We start from the raw sequence: 12,510 nt of genomic DNA, 5'->3' as shown, positions 1-12,510 counted from the left end.
CCAGTGTTTGTTAAATGAGTCTTTGATGGATTTCTCATGGCGACTGTATGTTGTAATGAATGAAACGGAATCTTTTTTCTTTTCCTTAGGTTTGTATTCAAGTAATGTTGTTCTCTCTAGTGCTTTTGCTTTAAAAACTGCTTCTTCCAAAATGTTAGCAGGGTATTCTTTATCCTCAAATCTATTTTTGTATTTCTCAATTTGTGTTTCGCATTCTTCCTGGTTACTGCAGTTTCTCTTTATTCTGTTGAATTGGGAGAAGGGGATATTATTTTTCCATTTCTTTAGATGACTACTTTTATAGTGAAGGTAACTATTTGTGTCGACCGGCTTGTGCTGCTGAAGCCGCGGACGCATGCGCGGTCGGGGCTCCGGAAGTGGGGCGGAAGTGACGCGACGCCCGAATACCGGAAGTGTGGCGGAGAAGCCGCCAGCACTTCATAAAAACGACTGTTTCTATCCGTTTCATGCTCCAAACCTACTTTAAGATTATATAATATACATTGCACTATATATTAATACCTGTTCAGAGTATATAAGACTAGAAATTAGTTAAATCACAGCCTGTACTGCAAACATCCTGTACAAACAGGAAGTGATGTCATAATTACCACTAGATTACCACTGGTATAAATAGAGGCATGGTCCCACTCTGTTAAATACCCCTTGATGAAGTCTGTGTGACGAAACGCGTTGGGCAACCTGACAGTGACCTACATCCAGTTAAGTTATAATTCTTTTATTTGTTCTTTTAACTGGTAATATACGTAGAACTGTGTAAATTGTTTTTATCCCATTTTTTAAAGAGACCTGTTATTTTTATGCAACAAATTTTATGTGAATACCCTATTTTATGTGAATAAATTGTTCTTATATTCTATACCTTTTACTGTGAGTTTTTAAGACACCATTGGTCGCTACTCCCCCTCCCCCCCTTTCTTTTAAATCCTTGTACATTGCAGGGAATTACCATCCTTGTATAGGGGCCAGCTGACACCCTTTTGAATTTTTAGGGAGTGTCTATTTTTAACTTCACATGTTTTATATTTTCTATTTTAATAATTGTTAAACACAAGTGGCGCAATAACTCCCCCATTTCTATATATATATATATATATATATATATATATATATATATATATATATATATATAGATAGAGAGAGAGAGAGAGAGAGAGAGAGAGAGAGAGAGAGAGAGAGAGAGAGAGAGAGAGAGAGAGAGAGAGAGATATATAGAGAGAGAGAGAGATATATAGAGAGAGAGAGAGAGAGAGAGAGATATATATATATATATATATATATATATATATATATATATATATATATATAGAGAGAGAGAGAGAGAGAGAGAGAGAGAGAGAGAGAGAGAGAGAGAGAGAGAGAGAGAGAGAGAGAGAGAGAGAGAGAGAGAGAGAGAGAGATATATAGAGAGAGATATATATAGAGAGATATATATAGAGAGATATATATAGAGAGATATATATAGAGAGATATATATAGAGAGATATATATAGAGAGATATATATAGAGAGATATATATATAGATATATATATATATATAGAGATATATATATATAGATATATATATATATATATAGAGATATATATATATATATATATATATATATATATATATATATATATATATATATATATATATATATATATATATATATATATAGAGATATATATATATATATATATATATATATATATATGTTACTTTTGCCAAGAGGTATCATAATTGCTGCCCAGGGCGCCCCCCCTGCGCCCTGCACCCTACAGTGACCGGAGTGTGTGGGTAGTGTGGGAGCAATGGCGCACAGCTGCAGTGCTGTGCGCTACCTCATATGAAGACAGGAGTCTTCTGCCGCCGATTTCGACGTCTTCTTGCTTCACCCGCCGGCTTCTGTCTTCTGGCTCTGCGAGGGGGACGGCGGCACGGCTCCGGGAACGGACGACCAAGGTTAAGATCCTGTGTTCGAACCCTCTGGAGCTAATGATGTCCAGTAGCCTAAGAAGCGCAACCTAGCCGCAGTTAGTAGGTTAGCTTCTCTCCCCTCAGTCCCACGTAGCAGAGAGTCTGTTGCCAGCAGAAGCTCTCTGAAAATAAAAAACCTAACTAAAATACTTTAATAGCAAGCTCAGTACAGCTCACTAAAATGCACCCAGCTCCATCCGGGCACAGATTCTAACTGAGGTCTGGAGGAGGGGCATAGAGGGAGGAGCCAGTGCACACCAGTAGTCCTAATTCTTTCTTAGAGTGCCCAGTCTCCTGCGGAGCCCGACTATTCCCCATGGTCCTTACGGAGTCCCCAGCATCCACTAGGACGTTAGAGAAAGTATGTACGGTATACCCGGTAGTGTAGCAATTTTTCTCTGAAACCAAACTGACAGGCCAGAAATGTGTACTTTCAGAGAAGCAAGGCGTAAACCTAGATTCAATTCTCTTTGAAGAAATGCCAGTACTCTTTATACTTTAAATATAGTTGTATTGTAGCGCTTACAAGCACACCATGTGAAATAGGTATGTATAATATATACGTGCTGAAGCAGGCTTGCATGCCTTAAGCATTGTTTAAATCACAGAGGTAGAAAATCCTTTTGCTCTTCAAATGGATGATTCAAGAGCCACGCCGTGAAAAACCGACTGTTCAGGTCCAGATGTAGACATGGCCCTTGAAATAAAAGGTCCCGTCGCTGAGGAAGTTGAAGGGGTTTGACTACTGAAAGGCTCTGTAGGTCAGAGAACCAGTTCAGTCTGGGGCACGCTGGGGCTATCAGAAAGAGGTTTCCTACTTGTTAGAATTTCCTTATTTCCCTTGGCAGAAGGGATATTGGGGGAAATATGTATGGTAGATAAAAGGTCCATTGTACTGCTAGAGCATCCACGAATGCTGCTTGCGGATCCCGTGACCTGCATCTGTATACTAGGACTTTGTGGTTGTGACATGATGCCATCAGATCCACATCTGGCTGGCCCCATCTGTCCACTAGTAGTTGGAACACTTCTGGGTGGAGAGCCCATTCGCCTGTGTGCACACCCTGACGACTGAGGAAGTCTGCTTCCCAGTTGAGGAGTCCTGGTATGAACACTATTTTGGCTACCTCTTGCATTGCCCTTTTGCTGCGAGTGAAGCCTTGGTGATTGATATATGCCACTGTTGTGGCGTTATCGGAATGAATTTGGATAGGCCTGCCTTGGAGAAGATTGCGTGCCAGTGTCAATGCTTTGTATACTGCCCTAAGTTCCAGTACATTCATTGGTAATCAAAACTCTTCCAGGCTCCAACTCCCTTGAATGAGTGTTGCTCGGATACAGCTCCCCAACCACGAAGGCTGGCATCTGTAGCAATTCGGGATCCAGAAGGGGCAATCCCAGTCTAGGCGATTGCTGTGGAGCCACCAAGTTAATAATAAGCGAAACTCCAGAGTCAAAGTTATTATCTGCCATTTGATCTGATGAGGCTGGCCATTCCATTTGGCTAGAATCAACCTTTGTAAAGGGCGAGAGTGAAATTGAGCAAATTCTACCATGTCGAATGTAGATACCATCAGGTCGAGTGAATTGACACCTGAGGATTGAGACGGAACTGCTGTATTTGGTTGTTGATTTTGAGAGTCTAGCAGGGCTCCCAGATGTAACATCCTTTGTGACGGTATGAGAGAGAACTTTTTCCAGTTGATAAGCCAACTGTGACTTTGGGGGTCATTCCGACCTGATCGCACGCTGCAGTTTTTCGTAGCGCAATGATCAGGTCACTACTGCGCATGCACCGCAATGCGCAGGCGTGTTGTACGGGTTCAAAGCGGTTCGTTGCTGTGCGATAGATTTAACGAAGTATCCATTCGCACAGCCGATCGCAAGGAGATTGACAGGAAGAGGGCGTTTGTGGGTGGCAACTGACCGTTTTCTGGAAGTGTTTGGAAAAACGCAGGCGCGTCCAAGCGTTTGCAGGGCGGGTGTCTGACGTCAATTCCGGGACCGGACAGGCTGAAGTGATCGCAAGGGCTAAGTTCTGAGCTACTCAGAAACTGCACAAACTATTTTTGTACCGCTCGTCTACACATGCGGTCGCACCCTTGCACAGCAAATATACACTCCCCAGTGGACGGAGACTATACTTAAAAAATAAGAATTTACTTACCGATAATTCTATTTCTCATAGTCCGTAGTGGATGCTGGGGACTCCGTAAGGACCATGGGGAATAGCGGCTCCGCAGGAGACTGGGCACATCTAAAGAAAGCTTTAGGACTATCTGGTGTGCACTGGCTCCTCCCCCTATGACCCTCCTCCAAGCCTCAGTTAGGATACTGTGCCCGGACAAGCGTACACAATAAGGAAGGATTTTGAATCCTGGGTAAGACTCATACCAGCCACACCAATCACACCGTACAACTTGTGATCTGAACCCAGTTAACAGCATGATAACAGAGGAGCCTCTAGAAAAGATGGCTCACTACAGCAATAACCCGATTTTTTGGTAACAATAACTATGTACCAGTATTGCAGACAATCCGCACTTGGGATGGGCGCCCAGCATCCACTACGGACTATGAGAAATAGAATTATCGGTAAGTAAATTCTTATTTTCTCCAACGTCCTAAGTGGATGCTGGGGACTCCGTAAGGACCATGGGGATTATACCAAAGCTCCCAAACGGGCGGGAGAGTGCGGATGACTCTGCAGCACCAAATGAGAGAACTCCAGGTCCTCCTCAGCCAGGATATCAATTTTGTAGAATTTTACAAACGTATTTGCTCCTGACCAAGTAGCTGCTCGGCAAAGTTGTAAAGCCGAGACCCCTCGGGCAGCCGCCCAAGATGAGCCCACCTTCCTTGTGGAGTGGGCATTTACAGATTTTTGGCTGTGGCAGGCCTGCCACAGAATGTGCAAGCTGAATTGTACTACAAATCCAACGAGCAATAGTCTGCTTAGAAGCAGGAGCACCCAGCTTGTTGGGTGCATACAGGATAAACAGCGAGTCAGATTTCCTGACTCCAGCCGTCCTGGAAACATATATTTTCAGGGCCCTGACAACGTCTAGCAACTTGGAGTCCTCCAAGTCCCTAGTAGCCGCAGGCACCACAAATAGGTTGGTTCAGGTGAAACGCTGAAACCACCTTAGGGAGAAACTGAGGACGAGTCCTCAATTCCGCCCTGTCCGAATGGAAAATCAGATAAGGGCTTTTTCAGGATAAAGCCGCCAATTCTGACACGCGCCTGGCCCAGGCCAGGGCCAACAGCAAGACCACTTTCCATGTGAGATATTTTAACTCCACAGATTTAAGTGGTTCAAACCAATGTGACTTTTGGAACCCAAAACTACATTAAGATCCCAAAGTGCCACTGGAGGCACAAAAGGAGGCTGTATATGCAGTACCCCTTTTACAAACGTCTGAACTTCAGGGACTGAAGCTAGTTCTTTTTGGAAGAAAATTGACAGGGCCGAAATTTGAACCTTAATGGACCCCAATTTCAGGCCCATAGACACTCCTGTTTGCAGGAAATGTAGGAATCGACCCAGTTGAATTTCCTCCGTCGGGCCTTACTGGCCTCGCACCACGCAACATATTTTCGCCAATTGCGGTGATAATGTTTTTGCGGTTACATCCTTCCTGGCTTTGATCAGGATAGGGATGACTTCATCCGGAATGCCTTTTTTCCTTCAGGATCCGGCGTTCAACCGCCATGCCGTCAAACGCAGCCGCGGTAAGTCTTGGAACAGACAGGGTCCTTGCTGGAGCAGGTCCCTTCTTAGAGGTAGAGGCCACGGATCCTCCGTGAGCATCTCTTGAAGTTCCGGTTACCAAGTCCTTCTTGGCCAATCCGGAGCCACGAATATAGTGCTTACTCCTCTCCATCTTATCAATCTCAGTACCTTGGGTATGAGAGGCAGAGGAGGGAACACATACCCTGACTGGTACACCCACGGTGTTACCAGAGCGTCTACAGCTATTGCCTGAGGGTCCCTGGACCTGGCGCAATACCTGTCGAGTTTTTCCCAACGGTTTATAATCATGTGGAAGACTTCTGGATGAAGTCCCCACTCTCCCGGGTGGAGGTCGTGCTGAGGAAGTCTGCTTCCCAGTTGTCCACTCCCGGAATGAATACTGCCGACAGTGCTATCACATGATTTTCCGCCCAGCGAAGAATCCTTGCAGCTTCTGCCATTGCCCTCCTGCTTCTTGTGCCACCCTGTCTGTTTACGTGGGTGACTGCCGTGATGTTGTCCGACTGGATCAACACCGGCTGACCTTGAAGCAGAGGTCTTGCTAAGCTTAGAGCATTGTAAATGTCCCTTAGCTTCAGGATATTTATGTGAAGTGATGTCTCCAGGCTTGACCATAAGCCCTGGATATTCCTTCCCTGTGTGACTGCTCCCCAGCCTCGCAGGCTGGCATCCGTGGTCACCAGGACCCAGTCCTGAATGCCGAATCTGCAGCCCTCTAGAAAATGAGCACTCTGCAACCACCACAGGAGGGACACCCTTGTCCTTGGTGACAGGGTTATCCGCTGATGCATCTGAAGATGCGACCCGGACCATTTGTCCAGCAGGTCCCACTGGAAAGTTCTTGCGTGGAATCTGCCGAATGGGATTGCTTCGTAGGAAGCCACCATTTTACCCAGAACCCTTGTGCATTGATGCACTGAGACTTGGCTCGGTTTTAGGAGGTTCCTGACTAGCTCGGATAACTCCCTGGCTTTCTCCTCCGGGAGAAACACCTTTTTCTGGACTGTGTCCAGGATCATCCCTAGGAACAGAAGACAAGTCGTCGGAACCAGCTGCGATTTTGGAATATTGAGAATCCAATCGTGCTGCCGCAACACTACCTGAGATAGTGCTACACCGACCTCCAACTGTTCCCTGGATCTTACCCTTATCAGGGAATTGTCCAAGTAAGGGATAACTAAAATTCCCTTCCTTCGAAGGAAAATCATCATTTCGGCCATTACCTTGGTAAAGACCCGGGGTGCCGTGGACCATCCATACGGCAGCGTCTGAACTGATAGTGACAGTTCTGTACCATAAACCTGAGGTACCCTTGGTGAGAAGGGTACATTTTGACATGAAGGTAAGCATCCTTGATGTCCCGAGACATCATGTAGTCCCCTTCTTCCAGGTTTGCAATCACTGCTCTGAGTGACTCAATCTTGAATTTGAACCTCTGTAATGTAAGTGTTCAAAGATTTTAGATTTAGAATCGGTCTCACAGAGCCGTACGGCTTCGGTACCACAACAGTGTGGAATAATACCCCGTTCCCTGTTGCAGGAGGGGTATCTTGATTATCACCTGCTGGGAATACAGCTTGTGAATGGCTTCCAAAACTGTCTCCCTGTCAGAAGGAGACATCGGTAAAGCCGACTTTAGGAAACGGCGAGGGGGAGACGTCTCGAATTCTAATTTGTACCCCTGAGATATCACCTGAAGGATCCAGGGGTCTACTTGCGAGTGAGCCCACTGCGCGCTGAAATTCATTGAGACGGGCCCCCCACCGTGCCTGATTCTGCTTGTAAAGCCCCAGCGTATACTGAGGGCTTGGCAGAGGCGGGAGAGGGTTTCTGTTCCTGGGAACTGGCTGATTTCTGCAGCCTTTTTCCTCTCCCTCTGTCACGGGGCAGAAATGAGGAACCTTTTGCCCGCTTGTCCACGAAAAGACTGCGCCTGATAATACGGCGTCTTCTCATGTTGAGAGGCGACCTGGGGTACAAACGTGGATTTCCCAGCTGTTGCCGTGGCCACCAGGTCTGAAAGACCGACCCCAAATAACTCCTCCCCTTAATAAGGCAATACTTCCAAATGCCGTTTGGAATACGCATCACCTGACCACTGACGTGTCCATAACCCTCTACTGGTAGAAATGGACAACGCACTTAGACTTGATGCCAGTCGGCAAATATTCCGCTGTGCATCACGCATATATAGAAATGCATCTTTTAAATGCTCTATAGGCAAAAATATACTGTCCCTATCTAGGGTATCAATATTTTCAGTCAGGGAATCCGACCACGCCAACCCAGCACTGCACATCCAGGCTGAGGCGATTGCTGGTCGCAGTATAACACCAGTATGTGTGTAAATACATTTTAGGATACCCTCCTGCTTTCTATCAGCAGGATCCTTAAGGGCGGCCATCTCAGGAGAGGGTAGAGCCCTTACAAGCGTGTGAGCGCTTTATCCACCCTAGGGGATGTTTCCCAACGCACCCTAACCTCTGGCGGGAAAGGATATAATGCCAATAACATTTCAGAAATTATCAGTTGTTATCGGGGGAAAACCACGCATCATCACACACCTCATTTAATTTCTCAGATTCAGGAAAACTATAGGTCGTTTTTCCTCACCGAACATAATACCCCTTTTTGGTGGTACTCGTATTATCAGAAATGTGTAAAACATTTTTCATTGCCTCAATCATGTAACGTGTGGCCCTACTGGAAGTCACATTTGTCTCTTCACCGTCGACACTGGAGTCAGTATCCGTGTCGGTGTCTATATCTGCCATCTGAGGTAACGGGCGCTTTAGAGCCCCTGACGGCCTATGAGACGTCTGGACAGGCACAAGCTGAGTAGCCGGCTGTCTCATGTCAACCACTGTCTTTTATACAGAGCTGACACTGTCACTTAATTTCTTCCAACAGTTCATCCACTCAGGTGTCGACCCCCTAGGGGGTGACATCACTATTACAGGCAATCTGCTCCGTCTCCACATCATTTTTCTCCTCATACATGTCGACACAAAAGTACCGACATACAGCACACACACAGGGAATGCTCTGATAGAGGACAGGACCCCACTAGCCCTTTGGGGAGACAGAGGGAGAGTTTGCCAGCACACACCTGAGCGCTATATATATATATATATATATATATATATATATATATATATATATATATATATATATATATATATATATACACACACACACACACACATACACACAGGGATAACCTTATATAAGTGTTTTTCCCCTTATAGCTGCTGTATAGTTAATACTGCGCCTAATTAGTGCCCCCCTCTCTTTTTTAACCCTTTCTGTAGTGTAGTGACTGCAGGGGAGAGCCAGGGAGCTTCCCTCCAACGGAGCTGTGAGGGAAAATGGCGCCAGTGTGCTGAGGAGATAAGGCCGCCGTTAAGGGGGCGGAGCCTATCTCCCGTTTTTTTATGTATTCTGGCAGGGGTTAAATGCATCCATATAGCCCAGGAGCTATATGTGATGCATTTTTTTGCCATCCAAGGTGTCTTTATTGCGTCTCAGGGCGCCCCCCCCCCCCCCAGCGCCCTGCACCCTCAGTGACCGGAGTGTGAAGTGTGCTGAGAGCAATGGCGCACAGCTGCAGTGCTGTGCGCTACCTTGTTGAAGACAGGACGTCTTCTGCCGCCGATTTTCCGGACCTCTTCTGCCTTCTGGCTCTGTAAGGGGGCCGGCGGCGCGGCTCTGGGACCCATCCAAGCTGGGCCTGTGATCGTCCCTCTGGAGCTAATGTCCAGTAGCCTAAGAAGCCCAATCCACTCTGCACGCAGGTGAGTTCGCTTCTTCTCCCCTTAGTCCCTCGATGCAGTGAGCCTGTTGCCAGCAGGTCTCACTGAAAATAAAAAACCTAAACTAAAACTTTCACTAAGAAGCTCAGGAGAGCCCCTAGTGTGCACCCTTCTCGTTCGGGCACAGAGATCTAACTGAGGCTTGGAGGAGGGTCATAGGGGGAGGAGCCAGTGCACACCAGATAGTCCTAAAGCTTTCTTTAGATGTGCCCAGTCTCCTGCGGAGCCGCTATTCCCCATGGTCCTTACGGAGTCCCCAGCATCCACTTAGGACGTTAGAGAAAATGGAACCGTTTGCTGCGCTTGTAAATATAATTTGAGCAGCTCTGTATATATTGTTTATGATAAAGATTTAGAAAAACAAAGCGCTAGATGAACAATGCTGGACAGGGAAGATGCAGAGGGGAAAGATACAGCAAGAAATATAAGATAAATAAATTTAATATTAATAATGAAAATAACAATAAAAATAAATTAAGTAAAAAATAAAAATAAAAATAATAAAATGTTTAAGCTCTTTTGTGATAAAATGCTGTTTGGTGAGGGCAAAAAAGAAGGAGTCCTTTATTATAGATCTTACACCGCCTTAATTGAATGCTAAACTGTCCCTGGTTCTAACCTTTATGCTCCGTCGTTCTCTGACCGGAGCTTGTTATTAGCCGGGCGCTCCTTTCAGTGGCTCAGTGCAGCGGGTCTTCTTACGGCTTTGCGTGCCAGAGCCGGGCGCTTCTATTAGCGGCTTCTCGGATGCTCAGTGCGGCGGGTCTCCTTATGGCTTGGCGTGCCAATGTCTTTATTTCCTCCCGAAAATAGCTGTATAACGTCCCACGGAGACTATACGTTTGCACGGCTGCAAAAAGTAGCTAGCGAGCGATCAACTCGGAATGACCTCCTTTGTAGGAAGGCTATCGTTGTTTGTAATTTTTCTGTGAACTGGCCAGGTGCATTATGTCATCAAGATAAGGAAGTATCCCGATTCCCTGATGACGCAGATGTGCTGCCATGAATTTTGAAAATATTCTAGGCATCAAGCCAAAAGGCAACGCCTGGAACCAATAGTGTTGGTTAAGGATAGCAAACTTCAGGTATTGTTGATGTGACAGCACAATAGGTATATGCATCTTGTATATCCAATGACACCATAAAATCCCCCGGCTCCATTGCTAGAACTATGGAGCGTAGGGTTTCCATGCAAAACTTGGAAACTTTCACAAAACTGTTGAGAGATTTGAGATTGAGAATAGGTCTGTGTGTCCCATTTGGCTTTGGTACAAAGAACAGGGACGAATAATAACCACTTCCTTTTTGAGTCTGAGGAACTAGCACTATTACTCCTGACTGGAGGAGTGATTGGACCACCTTTTGTAATATTCAAGATTTTTCGGTGTCTGATGGAAGGCTTGTGCAAAAACACTGCTGAGGGGGGACAGCATTTGAAAAAGATGGCATACCCCAGAGAGACTACCTCTTGCACCCAAGTGTCTGAAGTGGTCTTGATCCAGACTTGTGCAAAGTGAAGTCGGCCTCCCACCCTGAGGTCCCCCCAAGGGGAGGCCTGTATCGTCAGGCTGGGTTTATCAGGTTTTGCTAGGGGTTGTCTTGCTGCTTAGTAGACTTTGAGGCATTTGATTGCCTAGGAAATGCTTAGCCTTTCCTTGTGGGATAAAGGTACAAAAATTTGAGCTCTAAGGCCGTGATGTAGAAGATGAATGGAGCAAAGCGGTTTTTGCACCCGCTAAGGATGCCACTATTTTGTTTAGTTCTTCTCCAAACAGAACATCTCCTGTAAAGGGTAGTACTTCCAGAGTTTTCTTGGAGTCTAAATAGGCTTTCCAACAGCGTAACCAAATAATGCGTCTTGCAAGCACCGATGTTGCCGATGCTTTTGCTGCCAACACACCAGCATCAGATAGCAACTTCTTACATTTGGGGAAGCACTTTCTTGATACAATCCAAATATATTCTGCACTCTTCTGATATAACTAGAGACAATTCATCCTTTGACTGCAAGCAAGATTAAATAGATTTTGCTGCTCACGAGGCTGCTAATGTAGGCCTATTTACAGCACCCATCAGTGAAAAGATAGACTTAAAGCAATTTTCAATGCATCTATCTGTGGGCTCCTTTAATGATGAAGTGGTTGTGATAGGTAAAGTAGATGTTTTTACCAAACAGGTTATATGAGAATCCACTGGAGGAGGAGTCTCCCATCTCACACTATCCTCCAAAGGGATAGGATAGAGAGATGTTGTTTAGAAAGAGGAAACTTTTTTACCAGGGGTATTCCAAGGTTCCTGTCTAATTTCCATCAAATTGTCAGAGTGTGGAAATTCGGATCTGATTATTTTCTGTTGTTTAAATACATCAGTTTTCCTAGCAACAGCTGCAGGTTCACCACAGTGAGCAGTGCTAGACGCGGTGTGCAACCCCTGCCGCAATTACCCGTCTTAGCATTGGACATGCAGGAGATTCGGCACCAGCAGGAGGTGATGGAGCTGTAGCACTGAAGTCTGCAGTCTTACAGCGCTGACATGCTCAGAGAAAAAAAAAATTGCAAGCATAAGGCTGCTAAAGGTGCATCCCAGCTCCCAGCTGGCACCAACAACAAAACTGACCTGCCTGAACATGGAGGCAGGGTTATAGGCGAGAGGAGCAAAGTATTCTAGGAAGCTGGAAAACTTAACTGGTTGGTGCCTGGACTCTTATCCACCACCTACAACCCCAATGTTCTCCCTGTGGAGCCCTATGTATCTCTAAGGAGAAAAATAATTTCTCGTATTTCTGTCCATGACGTTTCCTTGCATAGGGCTTATACTGAAGAAACCAAAGACTTCGCTGCCCAGTGGTAGAAAAAAAAAAACCAAGACATGTCATGTGTTTGGGCAGAATAAGGAACCAGAAATTAATTATCAGTGAAACTAACAATACTTAACGCTACTCTGGTCATGGAAGGTCTAAATG

At 45.6% G+C, this 12,510-nt stretch overlaps 1 protein-coding gene across 1 annotated transcript in view; it reads right to left on the bottom strand.

Annotated features, from left to right (window-relative positions):
• The window catches only part of TNPO3 (transportin 3), a 228,239-nt gene that overhangs the window by 199,281 nt on the left and 16,448 nt on the right, over positions 1 to 12,510 (bottom strand). The gene's annotated exons all lie outside the window — the stretch shown is intronic.

This window comes from Pseudophryne corroboree, chromosome 6 (assembly GCF_028390025.1).
Source record: "Pseudophryne corroboree isolate aPseCor3 chromosome 6, aPseCor3.hap2, whole genome shotgun sequence".
Lineage (NCBI taxonomy): Eukaryota > Metazoa > Chordata > Amphibia > Anura > Myobatrachidae > Pseudophryne > Pseudophryne corroboree.
Note: the sequence above shows the minus strand (reverse complement) of the source record. Positions and strands in the feature narration are given on the sequence as shown.